The sequence below is a fragment of the Arachis stenosperma genome, chromosome 5, assembly GCF_014773155.1.
Source record: "Arachis stenosperma cultivar V10309 chromosome 5, arast.V10309.gnm1.PFL2, whole genome shotgun sequence".
Classification (NCBI taxonomy): Eukaryota; Viridiplantae; Streptophyta; class Magnoliopsida; order Fabales; family Fabaceae; genus Arachis; species Arachis stenosperma.
In genome coordinates, this window is record NC_080381.1 from 30,226,232 (window position 1) to 30,236,386 (window position 10,155).

Below are 10,155 nucleotides of genomic sequence, written 5' to 3' on the forward strand. Positions count from 1 at the left end.
CTTGCTTCTTTGTTAAACGTCGTTCTTCTAAGTTATACGTCGTTCTTCTAAGTTCTACGTCGTTCTACATTGTTATTCTAAGTTCTCCTGCTATTTTTGTTGATTTTTGGGGGTTTATTCCGTAGATTCGGGGGTGTAAACTGCTTAACCTTGTAATGTGGCTTTATATTGAAGCATGGTTGAATGATATCTGTCTGATATCTATATGGATGTATCTGAATAATATCTATGGGTATATCTCACTGTAATCAATGGGTGTATCTTCTTTGACATCTTTGGGTGTATCTGAATAATATCTATGGGTGTATCTCACTGTTGTCAATGGATGTATCTTGCGAATATCTTTGGGTGTATCTGACTCATATATATGGGTGTATCTTACTGTTATCAATGAATGTATCTTATTATTATCAATGGGTGTATCTGAGTCATATATATATTGGTGTATATTACTGATATCTTTGGGTGTATTTTTAGTTTCAGAGAAAATGGCAGCAAGAAACCAAACTAAAGACCTGAAATGTGCCACACATCTCCTGAATGATAAGTTCAGAAACATGACTGAGGAGAAGAAGGCGATTGTGAGGGATCTTGGATTCGGTGGGTTGATGCACATCCCACCACTGAGGGTGGATCACCAACTCTTAAGGGAGCTGGCAAACAACTTCAAACTTGGGGAGAACAAACTGAAGACAGGATATGGTTCTTTCCATATAACCCCAAAAAAAATAGGTGATGCGCTTGGCATCAATGCAACAGGTAATTAGCTCAAAATTATAGATGTATATTAGGTTGTTGCTTGGGTGTATATTAACCTGATGCTTGGGTGTATTTGAACCGACTTGGATGCTTTGTTGTCTTCCTTTTTGTAGGAGATCTATTTCCTGAGAAAGTTGACTATAAGAAACTTTCTGATGATGACAAAATAATTTATAGAAGATTCCAGGGTAAGACCCTCAAAAGTCTTACCGATGAAATGATGGACATCGGCGTTGGCAACGAAGAGGAACGCCTGATGTTCAAGAGGATATTCATCCTCTACATACAGATGGCGTTCCTTTTGCCAACGACGATAAACAAAATATCGCCCGTGCACCTGGTCCCAATTTTTAAGATGGACGGCATAGAGGAGAGAAACTAGGGGGGCATGTTTTGACCTTCATGATCAAGGGCATAACAGACTATCAAGAGAAGAAGAAGAAGGCAATCAATGGCTGCGTCTTTGCCCTGATGATAATCTACTTTCATCTTTCAAAAAACAAAGGTAAGAACAGGGTTGAAAGACCACCAAAGCCATGGATTGCCAACTGGACTAAGGAGCAGTTGGTGGAAAGAATGAATGCAGAGAGAGAGGAAATTTTGGTGAGTAATCATAATAAGTTGGTGTATTTTATTTACCCGAATGGTGCTAACTAAAATATCTCATGTTTCAGGGGATTCTGAATTTGGCAGAGACAAAAGAAAAAATGAGAAAAAAACAAAAAAAACAAAAAAAATAAGAAATAAAAAAAATAAAAAAAAGGAAGGCGAGCTCAACATCGTCTTCGGAGACAGAAACTACTGACAGTGACACTTCTACCTCTGAGTCTGAGGCTCAAGAAGACTCGGAGGATTCGGGAATTAAACACCCCGGCAAAAAGGGGAAAAATTAAGATACTTGGGTGTAATTTCTTTTTCAGTTTGGGTGTATTTTGTTTGTCCACGTTGGGTGTATGTAGCTTATTAAGCAGGGGTGTGTTTCGTTTGCTGTTTTGGGTGTATATTGTATATTTAGTTGGGTGTATCTCGTGAATCCATTTGGGTGTATTTTTAGTATGTTCTAAATGACAATTGTTTGCCTGCAGAATGGACTCAAGAAAAAGAAAGCAGAGGCAAGAGGACTCAGATTCTGATTCAGAATCTGAATCTGAACCAAGTGATGAGTAATGTCCTAAAATTATTACTCCTTTCTTTTGGCTTCTTTATAAAGATTTTGTGTATTAACTGAGGTGTCTTTTATTGACTTATAGGAGCGAAGAATCATCACCTGGGAAGAAGGAGAAGAAAAAGAAAAAAACAAAAACAACACCAAAAGAGTAAGCACTTCTTTCATTAATATTCTGTGATAAAATTAATTTTTTATTTCTGATTGGTACTGTTTTTTTTTTCCACCCAGAACACCACAAAAAAAGAAAAAAGTAGTTGTGGAGGATTCACCTCCTGAAGAAGATCAATACTTTTACGGGTACAGTACCTCGTAAGCTATACTACGGTCTTTCATCGTAATTATTTTTGTTAACGTCTTATTTTATGAATGTAGTGAGACATATGAAATATCAAGTGACGAACTTGATGAATTGCTAGGGGAAAACGTTCATAAATCTGCTGCAGAGGGGTATGTCTTGCTGTGCTGTGTATTTGAGATTTTGGTGTCTTTTGTTTGCTAATAATTGTATCTTGTTTTGCAGGGACAACCAGGCTGACCTGCGATCGACAGAAGGTCGCTATGTGTCCTCTGAAACGTAAGAAGCTTTATTATTTAATAAAATCTTGTTATCATGATTTGGATGTATTCTGTGAAACAATATGCGTGTATTTTGTGGATCAAGTTGGTTGTATCTTGTTTACTAAGTTGGATGTATATTTCGTTTGAATAACATGAAATTTGTTTAGACTACCGGCTGTGAACTTGGGAAGTGATGATCCTTCCTCTCAAGGACGCACAGAACAGAGTAGTGTAAACCAGCCGTCTCAGAGCATGTAATTTCTCTTTCAAATAACCGTTACTTTTGTTCTTCTAATAACTTCTACTTCTAATTCTGTATATATTTTTTTTAGAAAAAAAAGCCCTTTATTATTTTATTCAAGAAAAAAAAGGCAGCAAAAAAAAGCAAAAACTGCAATTATGTAAGTTCTCAAAAAACAAAGCCCATCTTCTTTTTGAATTGTTCGGGTGTATTTTTTGACCTTCTTTGGGTGTATTTTAGGTTGACTCCAGATGATTCGAATATGATGGTTGTTAGGGAACAAACGCCGTCGGAAGCGCTTGCAATGTGAGTTATCCAAGAATATTTCAACCTTATAACCTTATTATTTTCAAATACGTTGTTAACCTTTCATTTTTATTCTTGTTTAGAGTCCCGATCCAGTTTTTTGTGCCGCCATCCCAGCAAACAACCACTGACGCAGATTCCGAACCAACCCCTATGCTACAGATTGAAGGGGCTAGAGAAACGTAAGAAAATAGTATTGGGTGTATATTTGTTTAGGGTTTGGGTGTATATTTGCTAAGAGTTTGGGTGTATACTCTTCCTGATCGATTTTGTGTAACTGTGCAGCACTCCTGAAACCCCCAAACAACTTCAAGAAACAACACCCAAGCTTCCCCCAGCTCCAACAAAAATGTAAGTTAATTAGACTAGAATCAATCTTTGCTTGTCATCCGTATATTCTTATTCTTACTCTTATTCTTATACATAATGATGCAGTCATCCAGACGCCGAAGACGCTGCTGCCCTGCTGATGATGGCATGGACAGCAAGCTATGTTCCTAAAACAGATCCGGGGATGCCATCATTCAGCCTCGGATTGACAGATTCAAGCCAGGAGGGGGCGTCGACGCAGGAGACAGAAAGGGAAAAATCTCCAGAAACTGCAACTATGCTAGAACAATTGGACAGTTTGGTCCAAAAGTTAGCAAGCAGTGCGTCAAAGGGAAAAGACGAAAGTCCACAAATTCAGAGGGAGACTGGGGGAGAAAGTTCTGCAAAGTTTGAAACCCCGGGGGGAATAAATCAAATTCCGGATGATATGAAAGAAAAGTGCTACATCTGGGGGACGAGACTGAAGGAAGATGCAAAGGGCAATACTGACGAGTTTGAGGAGATATGCACTCTGACTGGCCAAGGAGAATACATTTTGATGAGAACGCACCTTGCATCCCTCCAGGCAAAAAGTGATATAGAATCTCAGGTAATTTTAGACTAACATTAATGTTTTTACACCAAAGTCAACTGCAATGTTTATTAATTTAAAATTAATTTCTAGATTGTATCTGCCATCTGCCTCATCCTAAACCAGAAAAAGGAAAACAGGTTTCAGGCACAAATATACTGTCTCCCCCCGATATTGTGGTAAGTGTTACTTCTACGAACTTTGGGTGTATTTTATGGATTGATTTGGGTGTATTTTTTTAGCTTAGATTGGGTGTAAGTTGTTTATTTTCATGTTTTCATTTCTTGTATTGTAATTCTTGCAGAGTATGGCACTTTCGGATCACCCAAGGGGGGAATTCATATCTCCGAAAACGAACAGAGAATTCAGGGTGGAAGCCTACCCGAGTTTCATTCACTTCATAGATAGAAAAAAATTAAGTTCACATCCATATGTAAGTTTTTGTTTCGTAAATTTGTTAGTACGCTTATTTACTTATATGCCAAATAAAATAACAGACTGTTGAAATGTGGCAATCCTTCAGATTTTTGCTCCTGTTTGCCACTCGGGATATTGGTGGTTATGGCTAATAAATACAAGAACACGGAAATGTCAAATACTTGACCCGCTACACAAAAAAACTCCAAGCACTGAGAGAAAGGACATTAATAAATTCACTGTAAGTTCCCTCTGTCTTCTTTACTTTAATAGATAGGTCTATTTTGAAAGTTGAGTTGGGTGTATATTCCATATTCAATTGGGTGTATATTCTATATTAAGTTGGGTGTGTCTTGTCCATTCATTCGGGTGTATTACTGATTTGTTTTGGTATTTAAGGGATATGTATTTTCAAGATTGATAACATATGCCGGCGGGAAACCTCTCGAGAAAGGCGAGAAGGAGAAGGAAATTAAAGCACCATATGTTAAAATTTCAGGCCAAAAAACAAGGTATAAATTTGTGACTCTGAACATTAAACTTTCCTAAATGAGATTTGTAATTTATTTTCTTCGTTTTCAGCTATGACTGCGCTATCTACGTAATGAAGTGGCTTGAGTTAATAGAGCCGGAAAACATTAAAAAGAGGAAGTATGAATGGGATAATTGGACACAGGTAACTGTCTTTAGAACTATATAACTCTGTATTACTTTACTGAATTAATATTTCTGTTTAAACATAACATACTTTTTAATTGTAGGAGGAGGTGGACCACTATAGAGTGGAGTATGCTTCCTGGATACTATTCAGTGAGTTGAATACACAGAGAGATCGGGCAATTAGAGAGAGTAGTGCCATAAGGCTGTCAAAGCCATCCTCTGTATTATTGAGTCCGTTTTGTCAGATTAATTCTGCTGATATAGAAACTGGGTAGTTTGTAAATTGAACAAATGATTTAAATGTTTGCCATTTATCAACAACTTCTATTCCATGTATATTTTTTCCCATAGTTAAACTATCTGTGCTGATAAACTGTCTGTGATGTATTCAAAAACTGTATTACAGGTGGTAAAACATAAAACAAAAAGTCAAAGCATACGCATATTATAAACTGTTACACCCAACGCAAGTCTAATAATACACCCGAGGTTGAATAAAATATACACCCAATTGTCTGTGCTGTATTCAAAATGAATGAATTACATGTACTAAAATATGAAAAAAAAACATCAACTAAAATATACGCCCATAACCTGTGAATTTTTACAGCTTTTGTTCTATATGTATCTATATATGTGTCTATATGTAAATTGTCAATTAACAAAAATACACCCAAAAGTAACAGTGATTTTACACCCATACTCTTTATAACTATACACCCAAAGAGTTATCCCCTGCTGCTGGTACCCTGAACTGATAATTTATAACTTGTCCCTGATATTGGCTGCAACTTGAATGCGCCGCTGATGCAGCATCAAACAGGTTTATCTGAATATAACACTCACGCATTAGCTAAACTATTAACTAGAAAAATAAACTCAATCGCCACAAATTTAAAGAACATTACATTTACCTCGCTTAAAACTTTCGTCTTCTTCTTCTTTGTGGCATTTGTAATCTGTTTCTCCAGCTTTGAACCTAGCCTGTTTTTTGGACGTCCTCTTGTTCGAATCCTTGGCGGGCTTTGAAGCTCGTTAACGGATTCCAAGTTGGCGTCTTCGTGGGATAAAGAAGATGTCCCCTTCCTTTTGCCTTTTATTGCTTCCATCTCGGCCATGACGTTATCGTACGCACGGTGCAGAAATGCAGTCAGCTCCTCCGATTCGGAGGCAAATTCGCAAATATTTTGCGAACGAAAAACCAATTGGTCGAACCTCTTGCTTCTTGGCTCCATTAGTGGCTCGTCGTGGCTGCTCTTGATGTGTGTGTGTCGCCTCTTTACCTTCTTGCTCCATCGTTCCAGTATGTATCTAGGGAACACTTGGCTTACTTGTTCGAAGCTTAAAACGCTTAGTGCGTGACGGCACAGTATCCCTCTCGACTCGAATAATAAGCATTGGCATTTTACCTCGGCTGCAACTGAGTCGTAGGTAACCGTGAACTTGTCGAATATTGAGCTGGAAACTTGTTCTCCGACTTCGTATACTGAATAGCCTAGAGCGGAATTCTTTAATCTGGTGATGCAATTCGCCTTTCCTCTGAATTGGGCTTGGACTTCCCTAAACTTTGCGTGGGTGTACGCATCTTGAAACTGAGCTTCGATGGAGGATTTGGTTGCACACGGTATGACCGTATGAAAATCTACAGCATCTGATTCTCTCTCTGCTTGCTCCCTGCTTCCGAGGCAATTATCGTACTGTTTGACGAACTGAATGAGCGAGCTGTTCCGGGTGATGTACTTGTTAAAAAATGAATGCATGCTCTTGCTCCTTTGTGTGCTTCTCATCTCTGCCCAGAAGTGGTGGTCCAGATAGATAGGAACCCATATGTGACGGTCTTCGTACAGATCTGCATAATACACCCAAACACACACAGTAAAATACACCCGATTGATCCTACAATTTACACCTCTGCTGCAGATTTTAAAAACACATTACCTGAAAGCCACTTGTTGTCCGCAAGACCAAAATTCACCAGAAAATCGTTCCAATTCCTATCGAATGAGTCTTTGCTGTGAGAGTTCCAAACAACATGGCTCATTTGTTGTTCGATATCGGCATGTCCCTTGTACCCGTTTAATTTGCTTGGAATCTTCTTCATGATGTGCCAAATACACCAGCGGTGAACTGTTGTTGGCATACAGGACTCTAAAGCCCTTTTCATTGATGCGCACTGATCGGTGAGAAACCCTTTCGGAGCGTTTCCTCCCATGCAACGAAGCCAGCATTGAAATAACCATTTGAATGATTCAATTTCTTCGTTCTTCATCAAAGAGCATCCGAGAAGTGTTGACTGACCGTGGTGATTCACCCCGACAAAAGAACCACAGACCAAATTATACCTGAAACGAATTACCATGGTCCAGAATGCAAAATCATTAGGTACACCCCAACAAATGCTTCGAATACACCCAATGAGACAGCCAATATACACCTCTGCTGCGGATTCGTAAAAATAAATTAATTTAGCATCATAAACAGGGACATTTTGTTACCTGTTTGTATTGTAAGTGGTGTCGAATGAAATGACGTCTCCGAAATACTCAAACGCGGCTTTGCTTCTTGCGTCGGCCCAAAAAGCCAGCTTAATCGATTGATCCTCCTCGAGTTCGAGCTCAAAAAAGAAATTCGGATTCTTCTCTTTCATTCGTAACAAATATTTCCCGAATTCCTTTGCATCTTCTTGTTCGGAAACATTCCGCACTTCCCTGGTAATGTAATTCCTCACGTCCTTTTCGATAAAGTTTAACTCGCGGTGACCCCCGGCAGCCGCAACAAATGATTGGTAGGTTTTGCTTGGTCTGATACCGGCCTCGTCGTTATTCTCTATCGTACGACGAATGGACATGCTTAGTTCCCTGTGCTGTTTGAGCATCTCTGCTTTGCTTGGACAGCAGGGGTGTGAATGATCCAGCACAACCTTTGAAATGATCCAAGCACCGACATCCTTCAATGTGTGTATATAAATTCTTGCAGGACAGTTTAAACCGGCTGTCGGATTGGTCTTCTCGGTTGGAGATATTTTAGATTTCCATTTTCCCTCTCTGCTACATGTAATCAGTTGATTCTTAATCTCGTTTTCCTTCCTATTTGTGCACCGAACTCTTGTAGAGAAACCTGCAGCCTTGGCGTAGTTCCTGTAAAATTTTCCGGCATCTTCAAGGGTCGTAAAGGTCATTCCGACCTTCGGAACAAGCTCGTCATCAACAACAGAGAGAGGCTGCAGAATACACCTGGTCAGAACTGTGAATACACCCATAGATATGATAAAAATACACCCAATCATGTCTAATATGATACACCCGAACCGAAACAATTCAACTACAGAATGACCTTTAAAGCCATAAACTGTCAATACACAGGCTGCAGAATACACCATGTCAAAAAACTAAAAACACACCCAATCATGTCTGATATAATACACCTGAACAACAACAACTCAATTAAAAATAACAAAAAACCAGTAAAGTGTATATACACCCACACTTATAGCTAAAATACACCCAAAGAAGAATTGATCTACACCCGAGCGTCTGCTATAAATTCCAGGTAATTAAACAATGTTCAGCAATTTTTAAACTACACAATGCTATACAAATTACTGTAAATCAAACCTCAGGAACTTCGTTAGATTCAAATTCATAATCCACATCGCCTGGATTCAGCGCAGAATCTGAGCTTGAAGGATCCATCATCTTCAAAACGAGTTCGAACTTTGATTTCAGAAAACAACAAATCAAAAGAGAAAACGAAGCTGGAGTTGCAGAGAGAGAAAAAGAGAACGTAAACGAAGAACATACCAGTGAGAAAAGAAGAGGAAAAGATCGATGGAGAAGTATGAGGGAAGACGCGCGAGAAGAAGAACAACCAAATCTCAAAATAACGAAAACGAAGAAGGAAACAAATATTTTAAATTTGGAAGTTAGATATACGCGGCATATTATATAGCGCGTGTAATCAACGAAGGTGGAGGAGCGCGTATTTTAAATTTATTGTTTAATAAACTTGTAAAGCATACAAGCCCTAATGGCTTATATGCAGAGCTTTTCCCTTAATATATATAAAATTTGTTCAACATTATTAAAATTTTGTTTTTTTTTTTATTTTAAAACAAATCAATCCTATCATCGTCATCATTATTACTATTATTAAATGAATGTATAATTATAATTAATAAAACAAATATATATATGCTGAAAATATTTAGAATTATTTAAAAAAAATAAATATATCTTAAAAATATGAAAACTATTAATTAAACAATTAATATATATATATATATAAACAAGAAAATTATTAATTTAAAAAATTATTGTAGATTTTTGATTTTACAAATCAATCAGGTATAATTAGAATATTTATTTTGAAAATAGATAATCAAATTAATTTAGCATTGATTGAATATTTCTATTCCTAATTTATAGTAGATCAATCCTACACTATATATATGCTCTCTTAGTATATTACATGATTGTAAATTTTTATATGTGAAGCTTGTATCTTTCTTAACAGTTGTTATGATTGTTAGGTTATATTCTAATCTTGAGTTTAATATATTTTTAAATATAGTTTTTTCTAAATTTTTTTACTTATATTCTTTTGTCCTTTTATTTTTTTTTTAATTATTTTGTAGGTATGATCTCACTAAAAATTTTAAGACATTATCTGGACATAAATTTTAGAAATTTAAAGTTAGGATACTTCGATACATAAATAAAGATACAGCCTATGGATATGCAATGATCAATTCTGGAGACATAGACTAAAATTTTGATTGTTCACAAAAAAATACGCACATTTTCTCATAGAAATTAATATTGATTTATTGCATACTACGCCTTTTTCTTTAACTAATCTAATTATTTTATAAAATTTTTATTATGTACTTTTGCTTAGTATTTACATAAATAAAAATAATAAATTAAACTTAATTTAAAATTAAATATACTAAAAAATATTTTTCATTAAAAATATTTTAAATATAAATAAAAATTTAAATATTTTTTGTACATTTCTTGGGTACATACTGTAGCAACCCTCAATTTTAAAAATATAAATATAAATAAGTTATAATTTATTTTATAAAATTATAATTCTTTATTTTTAAAAAAATTATTTTTATTATCAATAATTAAACTAACTTTA